The 22,666-nt window shown below is 37.4% G+C and overlaps 1 long non-coding RNA gene across 1 annotated transcript in view; it reads right to left on the bottom strand.

Annotated features, from left to right (window-relative positions):
- LOC122798901 overlaps positions 1 to 22,666 on the bottom strand; it is a 145,238-nt gene that overhangs the window by 30,302 nt on the left and 92,270 nt on the right. The window contains exon 4 of the long non-coding RNA XR_006364336.1: positions 6,194 to 6,250. This is a non-coding gene — a long non-coding RNA (uncharacterized LOC122798901). The remainder of the gene's footprint in view (positions 1 to 6,193; positions 6,251 to 22,666) is intronic.

Genomic DNA, 22,666 nt, shown 5'->3' with positions numbered 1-22,666 from the left:
TAGGTATTATTTATCTAATATTTAATATACTAATTATTTAACATACCATACATTCATACATAATATTTGATTCACCATAATTGTGTGTTTTTATTAGTTTTAGTTTCATTTGATGATTGTTGACTGTTCCTACACTTTCCATACATAAATTTTACATTTTATATTTACTATTATCAATGGGCATTTATAACTGGCAAATATGTCATGTACCAGTTTCTCATTCTCATTTTTCATTCTTTTCCCTTTCCCCCCTCCCCCCCCTTTTTCCCTTTTCATTTACCTACATCCAGTTACCCAGTCATTCCTCTGCCTTTCTCTCTCCTCTCCCCCCCCCTCCCCCTGCTCCTTCTCTTCTTTTCACTCTCTTCCATCATGGTTATTCATAAAATTGATTTTTACATCACATGCATTATTATGTTTTATTCACAAGACTATATTTATATAAAATTTTTAGTCCTTCAGTTGGCAGTGTTTTTTTGAATGAAATACTTAACATCTAACATTAGTCTAGATGACATTTTGTTGCTGGCTATATGAATTGAAAACATGATGTGTTAGCTTAATTTTAAAACTGAATGTGAACCAAGCTTAGTTGAACCTAATCGAATGTATTTTATTTAATTTAATTAATTAACCAATTATGGATACTAACTTTGGTGCCTTTTGGTACATTTAGTATATAAGTAGAAGTTTTAGTGACTTTATATTGTCTGATGAAGCGTAGTAGGTGCTACGCGAAAGCGCTCACTTCAATAAACTTTCTTTTTTGGATTACTATTGGATCATTTTTGGAGTTTGTACTGGACTGTTTCATGCTGGTTTCAATTGGACTTATTACTGAGACCTTGAAGTATTTCGTGGTGAGAGAACCTGGTATCTACTACCTTTTTTATACTACTTCTCACATTTTCATATCCTATATACGTAATAGACTTAATTTATTAACTTGTGACACCAAAATAAGTTTATGAAAACAATGGAAAAAAACACAAACAGACTTCCATTTATTCAAACCTCACAGAGTCCAACAAGCAAGGCAGCAGTTGCTTGCAAATAAGTCCAATCCTTCCTTTCTGTTTTACCAAGAAGCAAGAATAAATGTCCAAAACATGGAGATACTTTCCTTTAAAGTATCTCACTCTGGATTCCTTCTCAGGAAGATGCCCAGGCCTTGCAGAATAGTCCACAGTGATTTGTTTACACTGCAACATAACTTCAAGGCCCTCTTTTAGGCAACTATTCACCTGTATGAGAGGTCAACCGCAGTACTTTTGTACAAGGTAGGGGTACAGCCCAGTCCTTTATGCACTGTTTAATTACATGAACTGAAAAAATAATCGCCAAAAGTCATGCACAAAAAATAGTATAGGAAAATGCAGTCTCATGAAAATGAAAATGACGTAATCAGTGATGCTGTAAGATCACATAACCAAACATTCAAAAATACAAGAATAAAAATGAAGAAAATTTAACAAGTAAAAAAATAACTTATCTGCCCTAAATTTCAGAACTGTATATAGAGATAAAATAATTAAAATTAGGTATTTTTCCTGTGCTGAGTCTTATTTCTCTTTTTTACCTTACCCCGTGAAACAACAGTTTTACAACAGGGGTCGATCAACAAGTCGAGGGCCAAGGAAAAGGAAACTTTCAAGAGAAAATTACAACCCAATAAGAAGAACAAGAATGTGACTGATTTACTGTATAATTATTCTGGCTTTTCTCTTTCTAATTCTGACATTTCACTATTGAACCGAGGACTTAATTTTATTCCAGCTTGCCCTGACACCATCAGTCAGGTGCTTATTGACCTTAGATTGTTTTGTAGACAGGTAGCATTGAAATTGTTTTATAAAGACAGATGCAATTCCACTGATGTTATTGAGAAGACTACTTTTAAACGCAAAAGCACTTTTACGCCTTTTTTTCCACATAACATTGAATGTTTTTTAAAATTATGTGAACAAGATTTTTATAATTTATTTTCAAATAGAGTGAAACCATGTTTTTATAATCTTACCTCAGAAGAGTTTACTTCACTACAACATTTAAGAAATTGTAATGAAATCACCATCAAACCAGCTGATAAAGGTGGTGGGGTGGTTATTTTAGATACTATTGATTATAATGTGAATATGTCTTTAATGCTTGAAGATGATGCAACTTATACTAAAGTGATGCCTCATGACATTAATAGAATAATTAAAAACGTACACGATATTTTATATGATCTTTTAATGTGTAGACAAGTTAGTGAACAGATGTATAACTATCTTCTCATTGATAATCCCACCATACCAATAATCAAGGGATTACCCAAAATACACAAGAACCAGTACCCCATACCATTAAGACCAATTGTATCGGGGGAAAAATGGGTCACTGCCAACATATCCTCTTTCATTGAGTTTTTACTCAGACCCATAGTCGATTCTTTTTCTTCTATTTTGAAAGATACATATCAACTTTTGAATTATCTATCAGATATACACCTAACTCCTAATGAACATGAATATCTTTTAGTCACTTTAGATGTGAAAAATTTCTTCACGTCTATACCTAATGATTTAGGCATTGAAGCCATAAGAGAATTGCTATCAAAAGAAACTTCCTTCACCAATAATAGGCAATTGTTGATAGGTCAACTTCTAGAGTTAGTCCTTAATAATAATGCTTTCATGTTTCTAGATAGTTATTACCTACAACAATGGGGGGTGGCAATGGGCACTCCATGTGCCAATACGTATGCCAACTTGGTTGTTCTAAGTTGGGAACGGAGTTGCCTATTCCACCACCCCTCTTTCTCTAAAAAAAAAAGTTTATAAACACTTTGTGGATGATATTTTTATCATCTGGGAGGGAACTGAAATTGATTTTAAGGACTTCTTAACCTATTTAGAAACTACTTCGACTTTTCTTAGATTTACCATGGAATGTTCACATGAGAAGGTTCACTTTTTGGATACAACACTTAGTATTACTGATGATGGCTCCATTGTATCAACACTCTATAGAAAGCCCACCTGGAAGAATACCCTTTTAACCTTCGATAGCATGCACCCCAGGTACATCTTTCCAGGGATAATTAAAAATCAATTTATCAGGTTAACCAGACTTTGTAAGGATGATAATGACTTGTATTCTGAAGCAGATCGTTTAGAATAACTTTTTAATGAGAGAGGTTACCATCCAAACTTAGTTAGTAACATCAAAAACAGCATTATTAAAAATATACAGACAGATAACAAGTCTACTAGGATTATGAAAAGAGAAAGTATGGTTATACAAACAAAATATGTTGCTATAACCCTAAATTATACTAGCAACATAAATAGTGTAAAGGAAGTTTTTTATAATAACTGGAAGATTTTAATCATGGATTCAAACACCAAGTTAATTGTAGGAGATAAACCTCACTTTATGTACAGGAACAGTCCAAATCTTAAACGAATATTGTGTAATGACATTCATTTTACTCATCCAGTATCCACTCCTATTAGTAAAAGAACAGGTACTTTCCCTTGTCATGGTTGCAATAGATGTAACTTCATTTCTGAAGTGCAAGAGTTTCAACATCCTACTATGAATTACATTTTTCAACCAAGATTTTTTGCAACCTGTTATACAAAAAATCTCATTTATCTTGCAACCTGTAAAAAATGCCAGGCTTTTTATGTAGGGCTAACAAAAAGATGTTTGAAGGATAGGATATATGGTCACCTGTATGATATACAAAGAAAAAATGAACAAAATGCTCTGGCAAAACATATAATAGAGCACCCTTCACACAAGTTTTGTTTCAGAGTTTTAGAGATAGTTACAATCAACAAAAGAGGTGGCGATAATATCACACATTTGAATAATAAAGAATTAAAATGGATCCTAAGACTAGGTGCCCACATATTTCCTGGTATAAATAGCTATATCTCTATAAAACCTGTTCTGGAAACTAGATGAGTTTTTCACATATTATACTGTATGTTATTCTAACCTACACACATTTTTTCAATAGAGCATGCATTTATCCATATAGAGCAATACATACTTTTATACATATTTCATATATATTGGAGCCATTCATTAGTCTAATATCATCATATTTTTCAGTCACATAGTTATTTATTTATTATTATATTTATAATTATAATTATATTTATAATTATGTACTTTGTAGTTTTACTTGGTTTTCATGCATTGACATCTTATGCATTCATTCTATTTATTGATTCATTTATTTATGCATATAATGCGGTGATATAGATTACATAATAGTTTTTATCAATAACATTAAAAACATACATATATTTTAAAAATGTACATATATATTAAATATTTATGTCAATTAGGTATTATTTATCTAATATTTAATATACTAATTATTTAACATACCATGCATTCATACATAATATTTGATTCACCATAATTGTGTGTTTTTATTAGTTTTAGTTTCATTTGATGATTGTTGACTGTTCCTACACTTTCCATACATAAATTTTACATTTTATATTTACTATTATCAATGGGCATTTATAACTGGCAAATATGTCATGTACCAGTTTCTCATTCTCATTTTTCATTCTTTTCCCTTTCCCCCCTCCCCCCCTTTTTCCCTTTTCATTTACCTACATCCAGTTACCCAGTCATTCCTCTGCCTTTCTCTCTCCTCTCCCCACCCCCCCCCTGCTCCTTCTCTTCTTTTCACTCTCTTCCATCATGGTTATTCATAAAATTGATTTTTACATCACATGCATTATTGTGTTTTATTCACAAGACTATATTTATATAAAAATTTTAGTCCTTCAGTTGGCAGTGTTTTTTTGAATGAAATACTTAACATCTAACATTAGTCTAGATGACATTTTGTTGCTGGCTATATGAATTGAAAACATGATGTGTTAGCTTAATTTTAAAACTGAATGTGAACCAAGCTTAGTTGAACCTAATTGAATGTATTTAATTTAATTTAATTAATTAACCAATTATGGATACTAACTTTGGCGCCTTTTTTGGTACATTTAGTATATAAGTAGAAGTTTTTAGTGACTTTATATTATCTGATGAAGCGTAGTAGGTGCTACGCGAAAGCGCTCACTTCAATAAACTTTCTTTTTTGGATTACTATTGGATCATTTTTGGAGTTTGTACTGGACTGTTTCATGCTGGTTTCAATTGGACTTATTACTGAGACCTTGAAGTATTTCATGGTGAGAGAACCTGGAATCTACTACCTTTTTTATACTACTTCTCACATTTTCATATCCTATATACGTAATAGACTTAATTTATTAACTTGTGACACCAAAATAAGTTTATGAAAACAATGGAAAAAAACACAAACAGACTTCCATTTATTCAAACCTCACAGAGTCCAACAAGCAAGGCAGCAGTTGCTTGCAAATAAGTCCAATCCTTCCTTTCTGTTTTACCAAGAAGCAAGAATAAATGTCCAAAACATGGAGATACTTTCCTTTAAAGTATCTCACTCTGGATTCCTTCTCAGGAAGATGCCCAGGCCTTGCAGAATAGTCCACAGTGATTTGTTTACACTGCAACATAACTCCAAGGCCCTCTTTTAGGCAACTATTCACCTGTATGAGAGGTCAACCGTAGTACTTTTGTACTAGGTAGGGGTACAGCCCAGTCCTTTATGCACTGTTTAATTACATGAACTGAAAAAATAATCACCAAAAGTCATGCACAAAAAATAGTATAGGAAAATGCAGTCTCATGAAAATGAAAATGACGTAATCAGTGATGCTGTAAGATCACATAACCAAACATTCAAAAATACAAGAATAAAAATGAAGAAAATTTAACAAGTAAAAAAATAACTTATCTGCCCTAAATTTCAGAACTGTATATAGAGATAAAATAATTAAAATTAGGTATTTTTCCTGTGCTGAGTCTTATTTGCAAAATCAGTCTCCTGAACTCAGGTTTTAAAATCGAGAACAGCTAAGTTATGAGTTATTTTATATCTACAGTATATTGTTTAATTCTTCTGTATTTGGATATTTGTTTATGTGATTATTTTTGCATAAAGTACTGTCTCTGGAAATTTGGTAGCATAGTCCACTGTGACAAGTATGCACTGAAATTCATTTTAGGGTTTTACTAATGGTCCCATGATGACTATAGAATTAAATACATTACTTAAATGACAAATGATGATATAAACAAAAGAAATACTTACCAGGATTATAAATGGCACCAAGACGTAATGGCCTTAAATCTCTTTTTTTCAGAAAACCTAGAATCAAAAGCAAAAATAGACTGATAAAATAAGATATAATTCAAATTTAATAACACATTTTATATTCTGGATATTCTCTGATCTCTTGCAACATAAGAGTACACATTTAAGTCTAGCAGGAGATAATCAAACAAACAAGATGAAGTAATAATAGTTTTGTTCCAGTCCACCACTGGTTAATGAGCTTTCATATTAACCTGCTCTATGTTCCAGGTCACTCGCTCTGGGCAGGAGGCCCATGGCTTATTCATTTCCTGTAGATGATAACAAAATAGTCAAGTATATCAGGAGAGGTGCTACCATTCTGAGCATGAGCAGTGTTATTAGTTGTAGCCATGATGGCTTGTGCATGTGTATTAGCATCCAAGGAGGGGTCTATATTGAATCAGCAAATGTTTAGAAAAGCGAACACTGATTTATTGACCCTCTTTAAGCGAAAGCTTAAAATCCTGAACACTCGGAACAGCAATTTGTTTCCCCTGGAAAAAAAAATCACTGTTCCACAAAAAAAAAAAAAACAAAAAAAAAAAACAAAAAATCTTCTAAATAGTAAATCAAGTGGGGGGGGTCTTGCCCCCACACCCCCCCTACATAAATAAACCAACTATGAGATTACACCACAGTGGAGGAAATGGCAAAGTTCCGAAAATGGCCCAGCAATTTTTATCCATGGGAAAAAAATCACTGTTTTGATTGTTTGGGATTTTAAGCTTTCTTTTAAAAAGGGTCAATAAGTTTTAAGCGTTCGTTGATTTAATATAAACCCTCCAAGGAGTTGGCATACAATGAGCCTATATGCTTTATATGTTTCTATGTGAAATCATTAATTAGGCCTTTCAAGTTGTCGACATACACCTCCAAGCGATTCTTCTTCTTCTCCTCCAAGGATTCTAGCAAGGTGAGTGTGTCCACAGGCATGCCCCTACCAAAAACAGAAGTGAGCAGGTTTAAGCTTCATCACTCCTCTCCATTTTTTGACAGCTCCTACAAGTATCCAAGCCACTTGCTGAACTTGGGTCATCTGGGTTGTAGCCAGGGATTCGGCCCTCTATGCTAATGTAGCTGTTGAGATCATTTAGTATTAGTGAAGATGATGTATTGGCACATGATTGAAAATATGTACTGTATCATGTGTGTGTGTGTGTGTGTGTGTGTGTGTGTGTGTGTGTGTGTGTGTGTGTGTGTGTGTGTGTGTGTGTGTGTAACCAAGTGAGTTTTAGGTACAAATCAGTTAAGCAGCAGACAGCAGTGCCCCAGTAGCTCAGTGTGACAAGAAACTGATATGTTGTTAATTTTTACACACACAGACCATGGTTTGAATCTAGGGGCTGGTATGAAGATGTGTTTATAGTGATACACAAGTAATCCTGAGAATTTGTAGAAACAGTCAGGTAGTGTTAACAGATATTTTGCCTCACAGGTAAAGACATGTTTGTATTAGCTGTATTAAGGGTATACTAATAAACTGTGTACAAATGTTCCAGTGTCCAACTCCATGGCTACAAATGACAGCAGGATAGCTATATACACCATGCACTCTTCCCAATATATGTCTCCCAAGTGTCACACTGTCACAGCTAGTGATTAATGTTGCTAATAACCTGGCACACAGATATAAATCCAATAGAAGTATGCCATTAGCACATTCACACAACATTAGTGCAGGGTACACCTTCTTAGTCATACGTGTAATCATGACATGTACAAGTCTCTTCTAGTCATGTACCTAGAGATATCACAGATTGCCCCATAGCATTCCTGGTCACCAAATTAACAGGAATGTATGTGGTACCTTAGCTATATGCCTCAGATAGATGTAAAGTGAGGGCAGACCTGTAGAGTATTGAGCAGTACTGTTGTGAAAAATATAGCCTATACAGTTGGCAATGGACTGTTTTTCTCTCACCCCACTCCATATCTGCTTCAATAATTATTATTCATCTACTAGGGGTATGTTCTCAAACACCTAATGTTGGGACTTGCGTTCTAGGATTGTTCATATATTTAAATGGTTGCAACCTAACATACCTTGTTGAAATTCCATTGTTGGTGACTTGTTGCCATAACTGTTACTGGTATGCTGTTACAATAATGACTGTTATTCCATTTATGCATATGTTCTGTTTTCCATGCAATTTTTCCAATTCTATTGTTCTGGGACAATTGGAACACCCATGCACGCTGTTACAACTAATGTTTTGTTCATGACTAACTAATACACTTTGAAAAACCTCAACATCATAGAACATTTGGGTAGGCAGATCCCAGAGGATCTGCCTATCCCAGCTCATCTGGTCATGGCACTGGGTCCCAGCACATCTGGGACCAAACCTCGAGCTGCCTCCTCTGCTGGTTCTGAACCACCCTTGTGTGGAACTGCCTCAGAGGACAGGGCCAGTCCCCCCTGGGTACGGCCATAGAGAGGACCCTGTCACCTGACACCAGTCCAGTGTGATTTGGATGACCAGATCGAGGGCAGGCTAGTGCACCTCAAGGGCCAGGCTGGCCCTGTTGTCCAGCCTCCAGCACAGGTACCTTTGGGGCTGTGAAGGGGCAGTGGTGACTGCTCATGGGTGGGAACCTCAGTCCCATTGTTTCCATCTGGGGGCATGTGACCCTCTGATTCCCAACCACCCTCGTCATCCAAGGTGTCATACACCTCCCCTGTCTGCTGTCTGGTCTGTCTGCAAAAGCAACCTCTCCTACCAAACTTACCTCCCCAAGCTTACCTACAACCCTTAAATGTTGAAAATTGCCCAAACAACCACAATGGAAGCCCGCAACACTACTGGAAACTCAAAAGATTTTATTTGTAACATGATAAGTTGATGTAACGCAATTATCCTAGTACGTTTTCAACCAAAGTCTTCATCAGAATCAATACAAACAGTTTCAAATTAATTCTGTTTATATACCCTGTCTAATTGGCAAATTAATTGTCAATCAATTTAAAAACAGCAAGCAGTTCATTCAATGAACCATGTAAAGAAAAACTCGTTTCTAAACACAATACATAAAAAGTACATAAAAAATACATATCCAAAATTGGTATTAAAAGTGTATGGAACACCAAAAAATACATGTTATTTCCTTTATAAATAAATAAAACATACTAGGATAATTGCGTTACATCAACTTATCGTGTTACAAATAAAATCTTTTGAGTTTCCAGTAGTGTTGCGGGCTTCCATTGTGGTTGTTTGGACAATTTTCAACGTTTATTGGTGACTTCACATTGCCTTCATCTTTTTTTGGTTTTTGGTTTGGATGAGATGGCGGATACCACGGAAGCAGCAATCGACCTGGATTCTCGTTCAGACACTAGAGGTGAATTGAGAAAGGTCATTGGACAGCTCTCTCACTAGTGGAATTGCTCACCCCAGTGTGTCATTCTTTGGTTGGTCTGGCTTCCGAACGGAGGACTGGTTTGCTGAGAGAACTGCCAACTAGAGGAATAGGGCTGGTGGATCCCTTCCCTAACACTAGTCCGCTGGAACAAATTAACGGTTCCACTTCGCAAGGGAACCAAGCATTTATGGACTTTCCGAGGCTTCTATGTTCTGGTACTTCCCAAGTGGGTAGCAGTGGGCCGTCGCCTTCCATGCACGCCGATGGTTCCTCTGATGTCCTTAATCAAGGTGACTTTAATAATAAGCAGCAAAACCTTGACTTTCAAGGTTTCTTAAAAAAGAACTATGATATGCAACAAGTTATGTGCAATGCCGAGACTGGTGATAAAGCTGTTAAAACTTATAGGCAAAGCCTTGATGATTTGTACTTTTATTTGGATAAATACAAAAGATTAGAATGTGATTGTACCTACCTCAAGGAATGCCTTAACAAGCAGGTGGTGCCTAAGGGCTTAAGGCTTTCCAAGTTTCCCAACAGGGTTGAAGAGGGGTCTGAGTTCCATTCAGATTTATTAAAGATATTTGACCAGTGTGGCTTTGAGGTTATCAGAGCAATATTAAATGAAAATGGGAGAGTTATGGCAGGCATTCTAAAACAAATGGAGACCATTAACAATCGGATAGTTAATGATCTTTTATTCCAGGTTGAATATTAGAAGAAGCAGTATTTTAACATTTTTTTCCCAGATTGACTCCGATTGTACCTTAAATATGAATAGGAAACGGGGCAAGTTAGAAAGGGACCTCAAAGAATACAGGGACAATTTAGCATATCCCAAACCTAGTTTTTTTTCTAGGCTTTGTGAACAAAGGACTACCATGGATAAAGGTGGTTACCAGTCACATATCCCTGATGAAGCTAAAAGGGGAGACTATGGTGATATTCCCTTACAGGATGAAGAATGCCCTTTAGATCAGGGACCCCCACTTCGCCGGTCCAATCGGATCCGCAACCAGAACCAAAACTACTACAATCAGAGGGGTTACAACAGGAGATAAAGGTTCTTTCCAAAATTACCCATGAGGGTAACACCTTAGAACTTCACAACTATAAGATTTTTAATTATAGTAACATCGATGTACACCCTGAACATTTTCAGCTTTTCTCAAAAGGATTTAAATTCGTTCCTAACAGGAAGGCCAGCATTCCCAGATCTATTATTGATCTGAAACTATTTTTGAGAAAACAAAATTTGGCTTTATTATTTCACGGGCAAGAATTGGGTACACCCTCCACCTCTGTCCTTAAAAGGAAGAGTACCTTTAACCCCCCCTACATCCCCAATTGAGGAATTTTGGTAACTTGATGGAGAGGGAGATCAGGAACATCATTTCAAAACACTATGTTAACTCTAATTTGTCTCAGGTTGAGAAAAAACTACTAAAAGATTTAAAACAAGATGGGAATTTGAGAGTGATGCATCCAGACAAGGGCGGGGGGACAGTCCTTATGGACAACATTGTTTATGAATCCAAGATGAAAGATTCTCTTCATGACACCAGTAAATACTCTAAGGCCTCAATTAATGAGGTAAATATTGCTAAAAGCAAAATACATTTAATGCTTCAAGAATTATTGTTGGATGGCACTATTAGTCAAGAACAATTTAATTTTTTGTTCAACCAACAACCTCGTGTTCTGACCATTTTTGGTATATCTAAAGTACACAAGAATCCCATGGATCCACCTTTAAGGTTGATTGTCTCTGCAGAAGGGTCTATTACTATCCCCCTGGCCAAATTTGTGGATGACAAACTTAAGAGACTATCATACTCTGGGGACATAGCCCTCAAGGACTCATGGGATTTTTTGAGTTGTGTTAAAACACACCTTTATACTCCTGATCTTATTTTTGTTACCTTGGATATAGTGGACTTATTTGGTTCTATTCCACATGAGATCGGACTTTTATGGTTGGAACAGGCCATGATTGATAATGGTACATTCTCCCATGGTGATTTTACCAACTGCCTTTTATTTATGGAGATTATTTTGAAAAACAATTTTATGTTTTTCCAGGGGGAATTCTTTAAACAAAATAAGGGTGTTGCCATGGGTGCCAAATGTGCACCAACTTATGCCAATATAGTTTTGAATTGGTGGGAGAAGTTATACATTTTGGACTGTCCATTTACCAAATGCTGGTCCCTGTACAGGAGGTTTTTAGACGACATTTGTATTTTTTGGATAGACACCGAAGAAAGATTTTTTGAATTTCTGGATTATGTGAAGGGAACGACCAACTTCTTGGACTTTACCTTTGAGGTTAATGCAGAACAATTGTTTTTCCTGGACATTACACTTAGGAAGGCTGAACAAGGGTTTTCTTCTAGTATACACCGTAAGAAAACTTTTTCTAACTCTTACCTTCACTTCAAGAGTGCCCATCCCTATTTTCAGAAGAAAAATTTAGTGAAGGGTCAACTTGTAAGGGTTAGTAGAATGACCTCAGATGACCATGAATTTTTAAAGGAATGTAACCATGTGTGCAATATGTTGCTTGACAGAGGTTACCCAAGGTCTCTACTGGAGGGTGTTTTAAAAGAGGTGGTTCAAGCGAGGCAGGATAGATTTGCCCCCATTTTGGGACAAAACATACCTATCTCAACTGATGATTCAGGGAATAAAAATCCTACCTTTCAGGACAGGGCATATATACTGGATTATTCGGGTGATTCAGGACCTATCAAGGACCTGATCTCTAGAGAATGGGGTAGGTTTGTCCAAATTACGGATTTACCACTGAATAACCAAACCCCCCTAAAATTAATTTACCGGAGGGACACAAATTTTAAACAAATTTTTGAATTTGGTGGTCCCAAGGTTAAAAGTGCAGGTCCCCATGGGTTGGGAACATACAAATGTGGTTTTTGTTCCCAATGTCCTAGGATAGTTAATAGAAATCAGATTTTTTTAGAAGCTAGGAACAAATTACTTACCAGTAGGGGTACTTTTAATTGTAATAGTTGTGGAATAGTATATTTGGCTACATGTGACCTATGTACCTCCTTTTACGTGGGGAAAACAGAAAGAAAATTTAAGTGTCGCATTTATGAACACCTGTATGAAATTAAAAAACAGAATATGAAAAATGCATTGTATAGACACCAGACAACTTGCCCCAAAGCAGTATTTTCCTTTTTTGCATTGGATTCTGTGCCCAAGGATGTAAGGGGAGGTATGTGGGAGGACAAACTGGAATATAAAGAATTATACTGGCAGATAGTTTTGGAATGTAATAAACCGCCTGGTTTGAACGATTTTTTATCTATCAAACCAGTATTAAAATTGAGATCTGCTAAACTTTGAGACATCAAATGTACTTACCACTAAAAGTCACTAGGTGGCAGTACAGTCCCACACACTTACATACATTTTTATTGTTTTGGAGCTTTGGCAATATAAATCAGTGTGTTTTTAAATATTAGTTATTAGTACAATGAAGTACATGCTTTTTATTTATTTATAAAGGAAATAACATGTATTTTTTGGTGTTCCATACACTTTTAATACCAATTTTGGATATGTATTTTTTATGTACTTTTTATGTGTTGTGTTTAGAAACGAGTTTTTCTTTACATGGTTCATTGAATGAACTGCTTGCTGTTTTTAAATTGATTGACAATTAATTTGCCAATTAGACAGGGTATATAAACAGAATTAATTTGAAACTGTTTGTATTGATTCTGATGAAGACTTTGGTCGAAAACGTACTAGGATAATTGCGTTACATCAACTTATCGTGTTACAAATAAAATCTTTTGAGTTTCCAGTAGTGTTGCGGGCTTCCATTGTGGTTGTTTGGGCAATTTTCAACGTTTATTGGTGACTTTACATTGCCTTCATCTTTTTTTACCTACAACACTTCCCCAACATCCCATTATAACATTAAAAATAAAATAAAAAAGGGGCGTTTGTCTCCCCCCAAAAATATTGTCCCATATATAGCTCCCCATTTCACCCCCGTGTACACTGACATTAATAAATTTACCCATGAATCACTCAACAAATGTATGTTGCCCACACCCCTCCATGTGGGGTGTGAGACTCTAAATTCCAAATTGTCCACATCATTCACAGCTGTTGCTGCAAAAGAAGTGGAGAGCTATGGTCCTTTCCTACACCCATCCTGCTCATCCCTAGCTGCCTTTCATAATGTTTTCCCATTGCTTGCCCCCATTTCACCACTTTCCTATCACCCTATTTCTCTTTTCCATTTTTGGAATTAGTGCAAGTTTAAGTGGGAGTAATCACTGCTAAGTGAAGCTAAGGGAACCTAAGCATGTCTTGGCATTATTTAGCGTCATGCAAAACTATGCAAACCCACTTAAAACTGCTTTAATCACTCTATCTCATTCAGCTACTGTTGTGCCCTGGCAAGTCTAAAACCCAGGATTCTGCACACTAGGGCCAACACAATGCACCACTACACCAAATCAGGTGTGAGAATTAGTAATGCTTTTGTAAATATATCATGCATTACAGTCAGTTAACAAAGCCATTGCAGCCATGTCTCAAACCTAGGAAGCTGCACACTAGAGTCAGAGCAATGTACCACTAAGCCAAAGCAGCTGTGGGGAATTAGAACTGCTGTTGTAAATATATCATGCAGTGCAGTCATGTAATATTAGGAGAAAAAGCCAAAGCTGCCAAGTACTGAACCCAGGAACTTCAGAACTACAGCCAGAGTAACACACCACCACACAAAATCAGCTGTAAGGATGCTTTTGTATATATATATCATGAACTACAGTGATGAAACTTTAGGGAAAAAAGACACCATGGCCAAATTATAAATGCAGAACATCTGAAATACAGTCAGAGTAACATACCAGCAAGCCAACTGACTTCTGGAGCACAGCAAGTGGTTTTACAAACAGATCCTGATTGTCAGTCACACATTACTCCTATATATAGTGGCCTAACTCACAGTGTACTTGGGCCTCTGACACAAACACAGAACTAGTACATAGACAAATAAATGCTGCTGGATGTACGGGAGGTCTACAGTATCAGGCAGAAATAACAACTGACAGACTGTTGCTGAATATCCCCAGTTGTACCCCCTCTTTATGGCAGGGTCATCATAAAACCTACTCTGTGTGCCGACAGTGCCCCAGTAGCTCACTGTGACAAGAAACTGTGCTGATTGGGGTTAGAAAATCATGACAGACAACTCAGTGTCACATGTCATATCCATCAGAACACACGCCCATGTTAATCCTGTGTTACTCACTGTATGCATGCTCATATGTCTTACAAATACACCTGCCATAATAATGACTCGGTAGCTCTATCTGTTACATTTCTAGCATCTGTCACATCTAGACACCCACAGTCCTGACCCACAGCCCAGTCTGTGGCATGACAACTACATCCATGTCAATACAGCATAGGAATAATTGAGACCTGCAATGCCCAGCAATACTGGTTGCTCCTACCGCAGTCACTGCGACCCACAGTAGCATGTTAAAGACAATTAGGAATATGTGTATCAAATATTGCCTACCACTCTATGTAACATATGCACCACAGGCACATGCCTCAACTGGACTGTTGTGGGTACCCTCAACCAGGCCATGCTGTGACACAACAGCTGACACCACATCATCACTGGCAGTAACAGCTTGGTCTCCCCCAATGCCTTCACAATCCCTAGTCTGACTCCTGGTCAGAATGCAGCAGCTGCAGCCTGCTACACATGCACCAGTATGTCCAGCTACCTGCTACAGACCTAACATTCCTCCCAAATGCCTAGAGCAGGGCATCCACACAACAGCCAAACATAAAGAATCGGGGGGGGGGTGGAGCTTTAAGGGACATGTTTCACAGTCTGCCCCTACAAACATACACAGCTGATAGACCAACATCAACTGTACCACCATGCACAGTCAGATAGAAAAGGATGTATGACACTCACATCTGCCTGCCTCCTTACTCACCCCAACACACATTTACACAGTACACTGCTAGAGAATCTGAAATTATGTTAACAATGGCCAGACATAGCATGCAAAACTGTGGGCATAACACATCAATCCAGTCAGTGGACAGTATTTCCACCTACCCTCTGTGATGCTGTATCTCTCACACCTCAATAATGTCCTCCTCACAGGCCAGGAAAAGGGACAAGACCTACATGAAGGCCTTGATTATAGCACTGTATGCCATGCCATTGGCTAATAGAAAGGCAACCCAGCTGTTCTGGATGCAATTAGCAAGTGGGAGCCACAGACTGGTGCACATGCCATCACCTGTTCATAAGCATTACCTACAAAAGGCAAGCTGCTGCTTATGGTAAACATGTCTGACACTTTCTTCATGAAGACAAACTGCAGTTCTTTAAAACACTATAAGTGGATTTCTTCTGACAAAGGAGTACAGCACTATACCAGTTATGTCACAAAATTAAGCATGTAATGGAATGCAGATGGGAGGATGCAATCATGGGAATAGGAATTTAAACAGTAGGTCTCAACAACACTTCCTGGACTGACATGTTGCTGTTAGCCTGCTGTCCAGCACCTATGGCCATCCCTGATGGCTCTGTCTGCAGTGACATAGATCACAGCTCTGGCACCCAATTCACCCCAGCAATCGTCTGCTCACATGTGACTACTACTGGATCGTCTGTTGTACAATACTGACTGTGACATTGCCAGCACAGCTAACTGAGATGTTGTAAATAATCATATGTCATTTGTGAATATTAATATGACAGATATGTTTGTCTTACAAATGTAAGATAACTATATGTGTTATGTGGATATTAAACAACTGGTGCAGAAGTGTGTGTTGAACTGTATGTTATGTAATGAGGTGATACCTCTCAACTGTCCAGATTTTTGCAGAATGTCCACATACTTACTTCATATTTTTAGTCATTTTCTCATGCATTTGTGTTTTTTCTGGCAAATCACTGGCAAATCATTAAAGACTGAAGTCATAAAATAATAGCACACATTTAAATGTCAGATGTCATATCCTTCAGAAAATTCATGTGAATGCAAACATTTTTATTCTATCAACTGTCTTAAGTTTGTAAGAGCAATATTTAAAAAGTATCACTATTTTTGGGCCTTTGCCCCCCCCCCCTTTATTTGTGCCTTTGTCCAGATGTCTTGCTCTAAGAGGTTGAGAGGTATGACTGAGCTTCAAGAGTGTAACCACAGTGTACCGTACTGGAAAAGAACAGAAATGTATATAAAGTATTACCTGTGCAAATGTATGTATTAATAGTAGAAGCTGGAAGCCTTGAACATACAGAGATAAGTTGCAAAACATCACGTAAATAAGGTGAACTTGTTTTATGAATCTGTTATCTCAGTTTCAGTGTAGGAAGCAGACATAAATGTCTACAGCTAGAGGTTTTTGTATTGTCTTGAAACATAAATAATTACTAGGTTGAAAATGTAAAAGTGTTTAACTGTGTTATGCCTTCCAGTTCTACACAAGCATCAGATAGATATGTACTTCTGACGCAGAGATGTTAAAATGTATGTTAGTTGCTGTTAGCCTGGGAACTGAAGGCAGGTGACAATGATTGATGTAATCTGAACTAACCCAGCAGTAATGTTGATTATTACTTTCAGACCTGTCTCAGAGAAAGACCTTTATATTTTGCATGTGTCTTTGTATCTGACAACATCCACTCATTTGCATTTGCCTTGCTAATAGTGGAAAAGTAAATTTATTTACATATAGATGGGAATAATTTGAAGATTACTTTAGATGTTTTCTGTATTTATTTCAGACTGTCCTGCAATGTTGTCTTAAAATATTCCCTGTGAGTTAGAACTCTGTAGTTAATGTATTGATTGAGTATTGTTTTGTTCCTTTATTAGTTATTATTAAATGTAGTTAAAACTTGTAATTGTGGCTAGTCTGTAAAGAACTAAGTAAGCTCTTAAAGTACTTGCATATGTATTTGGTGACATTGTATAGCCCACTCCAATAGCCTTGGTTTTGGTCACACTTACAATTTGGATAATAGGCACATCACACAGTAGGATTCATCACCCTTTGGTAAGGGCCTTAGAGTAGCTGATAAAAATCTGGATTGTGTCAGTCAGAACTACCTTTAAGTTTGGGCAGAAGGGGCCATAGCTAGTAAACCTGTGCCAGCTTTTCCCAGGAGAGAGAGAGTGTGTGTGTGTGTGTGTGTGTGTGTGTGTGTGTGTGTGTGTGTCAGCTACTTGGGCAGGGACATGAAGCACTGGTTGGACAGAGAGGGTGATGGAGGTTTTGATTTGACTCCTCTGCTGAGATGTTAACCATATAGCTGTGCCAGTGGGGAGTATTATCGGCGATCTGGAGAGAGAGGGAGAAACCAGCCACAGACTGAGTGTGATCTCTGTGTGCTCTGAATGGTAATTGTACTTTACTGTGTGCGTACTTGTCACCCTTCCATGGTGTACATCCCTCACTGATGGTAGTGGTGAGAATTGAGGCTCCTTGATTACTGGGCCAGTGCAGGGGCATCATACTGACAGTACATACTGGTGGATACAGCTGGTATATCACATCATGTACCGTCATTAAGCCCCTCTCAGTCTGCCAATGTCATACAGGATTATTTCACAAATTGTCCAGGTCTTCCTGACTATTCTAGACATAACCTGGCTAGGTCAGTGTGTACTCCACACCTGTATCTGATTGCCTGACACCTATAGCTAGCATACCTGGTGAGCCCCTGCAGCAGGACAGCAGGTTATAGGTACTAGTAGTGGGTGGATGCTGGCTCTGGCTCAGCAGCAGTGCATACATATTGAGCATACAAGATGACCCCCCTCTGTTGTAGAAGGAAGTAGCAGTCCATAAAAATCACAAAAACTAATAGGACAAAGAAGATCCATAAAGACGATAAAGTGGACCATTGAAGATAAGCAATAAATTATGTACTGTTACTATTATGCAAAAAGCCCAGAATTTTCAGACACAAGATATACAAAACGATTAAGAGAGAAATTAGAGGAAAGAAAAATACTTCAGCAAGAAAACCTGTCAGAAGCTTCAAATAAAAATTTGTGTTCATTAATGAAACAGCTTTGTGAGAAACAGTATATAGATCAAGAAATCTTGATCTGCTTGGAAAAAGAAGCATCGGAGGAAGTGCAAAAATATAAACAACAAAACCAAGAGATATTTGAAAAGTACAAAAAAGAAATATGGACATGGGAAAGAAAGAGAGATTTGATGTGATGCAATATTTCTGCAAAGGAGAAAGCCAAATTAATCAATATAAAGAAGGCATCCCCAAAGATATTTGAAGAGAAATACTGGCAAAGGCATCCAGATATGAAAAATTTCACAATAAGAATGTAACATCATAAAGATGGAATGTAGCAAAGAAGATAAGTAAAGTAGAAGTTAAAAAATAGTTGAAGTTGTGGAGTGCCAGCGAAGTGAAGGATTTGATGTAGAAAATCTAACACAGGTTACATCACAACAGGATGGAGTGAGTCCCCAAAGTAGGGAGAAACAGGAGGATCAGGTGACATCTGAAGAAGAAATATAGACATGGGAAAGAAAAAAAGATTCAATATGGTGTAATATTTATGCAAAGGAGAAAGCAAAACTAACCAATACAAAAAGAGCAGCAGCAAAGATATTTTGAAGAGAAATACAGACAAAGGAATCCAGACATGGAAAACTTTACAATACAAAAAATAAGACAAACAGGAAAAGTAGAAAAGGAGATTAGTAATGGAGGAGTTAAAGAAATAGAAACTGAGGTTATGGAGTACCTGCAAAGTGAAGGATTTAGTGTAGAAAATCTAATTCAGAAAGCATCACAACAGGATAGAGCAATGGATATCCAAATTAAGGGGGAAACCAGTAGAATGGGAAGCAATTGGTCAGGTGCCATATGAAGATAATTTGGAGCCTTCCTCAGGAAACCACTATAAATGTTCACTCTAAGCTAGACAGCAAGGGAAGGAACAGGAAACTGTGATGCAGTCAGTGTTGAAGAGTGATAGCCCAGTGAGTCCCCATATGATAGAGCAATGGATGTCACAGGATGAAATTGATGAGACTATGTCACAGGAAGATGCTATAAAGCATTCTATAGAATGCCCACAGGAAATGGAAAACAATGGATGCGCCCTCAGTTTGGAAGAAAATGAGCTAAGAGAAGTATTGCTTGATTTAATAGACATGGACAGATATATCAAGATCAATGAAAGAAATAGACTATAGAAGGTTAATAAAATCCAAAAAGTCAGAAGTCTGATAAAAAAAAATGAACACAATAATTAGGACTGTTCATAGAGATCCATGCGATATAACAGAAGTAAACAGGATATATTACTGTGCAGCTAAATTAATAACTGATAAAGTTCTACTACATGAACACAGGGTAGTGAGGGAAAGGAAGGGGAGAAATTGAATACCATCATGGAAGTATCGAATAGAGAAAACTATAAAGCAATTAAGACAAGAAGTGTCTTTGTTAGAAGACTATAGAAGAGGGAACAGATCAACAAAAATACTAAGAAAGATAGATGTGATAAAAGCAATACGCAATATTGGAACAGACCAGGATCTATCATGCACTATTGCAAATAACAATCTAAAAATTTCAGCAAAGGTGGAAAACTTAGAAGATACGAAGATAAATATAAAGGAAAAGTGCAAAATAAGCCATTTATTGAGGACCCAAAAAAGGTTTTATAGAGAACTGGGAAATAAGATACAAGGAATTGAAGGACCACCAATAAAAGAAGAAATGGATACATTTTGGAGAAGTATCTATGAATATCCTGTGGTACATAACAAATATGCTAAATGGATAGAAGAAGTAAAAGAAAGAATAAGAAGTTTAAAGGTACAGGATAGGAACTGGGATGAAGTAACAGCTAGAGACATTGAAACAAAGTTAATAAAAGCCTCTAATTGGAAAACCCCAGGCCCAGATGCAGTACCTAACTTCTGGTTAAAAGTATTAACATCTTTGCACAAAGATTTAGCCATGAGTAAGAACTATTTATATGAGCACCCAGAACAGATATCAGCCTGGCTAACAACAGGAAAAGCAATGCTCCTACTTAATAGTGAACATGCAAGCTACCCTAAAAATTATAGACCAATAACTTGCCTTGAGACGACGTATAAACTATACACAGGAACTGATGCCGACAGAGTTTATAGTTATTTAGAAGAAAACTCAATTATGGCAGTAGAACAAAAAGGCAATAAAAGAAAGTCATATGGAACAAATAATCATTTGTTGTTAAATAAAATCATAGTGGAGAACTTTAAATGGGGGAAGAATCTAAGTATGGCATGGACTAACTACAAAAAAGCATTTGATAGTATCCCTCATTCATGGATAAAAGAGTGCTTAAAAATGTATAATATACACCCCACACTGACCGATTACATTACAGTGACCATAAAACAGTGGCAGACCACTTTGCAATTAAACCGTGATAAAGGACAAATTGTTATCCCAGGCATAACAATTCAAAGGGGGATATTCCAGGGTGACTCTCTGTCACCATTGCTATTCTGCTTTGCCTTTAATCCATTAAGCTGTTTACTCAACAGTTTAGGTCATGGCTATAATCTGGCTCCTAGAAAACAAAGAGTATAGGGCCGGATTCACGATGGCTTGCACGGAGTCTAAGAGTAGAGTAAGACTCCATGCAGCCATCATGTCTGACGAGCGATCCAGGAACAGCCTGCTGGGGCGTGCAAGAGCGCTCCTAAAACAGCTCTTACACAGGCAGGGCCGGGTTATGCAAATTACCTCAATTGCAGGTGAAAGGCATGCAAATGAGGTAGATTTGTGATTTAGGAAACCTGAACCTGTCCGCGTAAGAGCAGTGTTATCTGCAGAAATGTACTCAGTTGACAACTGAGTACCATTCTGCAAATAGCAAAATGGAGCAGTGACAGCTCCAAATAAAGGTTGCATCCAGTGCAGGAAGCATGCCAATGGCCAAATATATGGCCAATGGCAATGTCTCCTGATGCAATATGAAAAAAAAAAATAATTAATTTTTTTCTCCGATTTCTGATGGTTAAGCGTAGCACAGCGCCGCGCAAATGGGCTGCACTCTAAAAACCAGAAAAATAAAAATTAAAACCCACAAATGTGGATTTTATGTAAATTGTTAATTTACAATGCAAGGGAATGGTAGGCTGAAGACAACATGGCCACTGAGTAGAGTTTGCTAAGGGGGGAAGCACAGTCTAAGAGATGTAACTAAGCATTAGTAGGCAATCCTATGCAAAGTAGGGTTAGGATAGTGAATCGCAGGTTTACATAGCAAATGAGCACAGTCAGTGGAGTGTAGGAGTAGGATAAGGGGAGTAACAGAGTAGAAAATAGGTGACATCATGAGGGGGGTATATATGAAAGAAGGAAAGCTCATTGGAGCAGAGTGGCATGTGTCAGCTGTCATTTACACATCATTGAAAGAGGTATGTCAACAGGTAGGCTAGGTAAAGTCAAGAAATGGAAGGTGTATGCCATGAATAACACCAAAGTTTCTTGCTGAGCGGGTATGCACACGTGTGCGCACCTGTAAACCCGGGTAAGACAGTGTGCACGCGTGCAAGCGTGAGTGTGCACGTATAAGCCGGAGTAAGCATGTATAAGGCAGTTTAAAGTGTTGTAAGCGCGTTTGTGCTGGTGTGCACGCTTTTTAACCCAAATAAGCAAGTTGTAGTCCGTGTAAGCATGTGTGCACACGTGTGAGCTGCTGTGAGCATGTTTGCACTTATGTGCACGGCGCTGCCTCCCCCAGGAAACTGAAAGGAAATAGGAAGCACAATAAATAGTAGGAAGCTACCAGGGAGTACTAGCAAAGCTAGCAGGTGAAAACAATCAGAATCAGGCAATTACACAGGCAGTACACTAGCCCAGCCCAGCCTAGCACTTAAAACTCTGCAAACAACAGTCAATAATGTTTCTCAGAAGAGACACTGCAGTAAGCTAATAGAAGTGAAAACTGAAAAAGCTTTACTGAGACAAAGAAATGTTAGGGGCTGCCA

The sequence above is a fragment of the Protopterus annectens genome, chromosome 3.part1 (assembly GCF_019279795.1).
Source record: "Protopterus annectens isolate FY-2018-M chromosome 3.part1, PAN1.0, whole genome shotgun sequence".
Taxonomy (NCBI): domain Eukaryota; kingdom Metazoa; phylum Chordata; order Ceratodontiformes; family Protopteridae; genus Protopterus; species Protopterus annectens.
The sequence above is the reverse complement of the archived record's forward strand: the minus strand, read 5'-3'. Positions and strand labels throughout refer to the sequence as shown.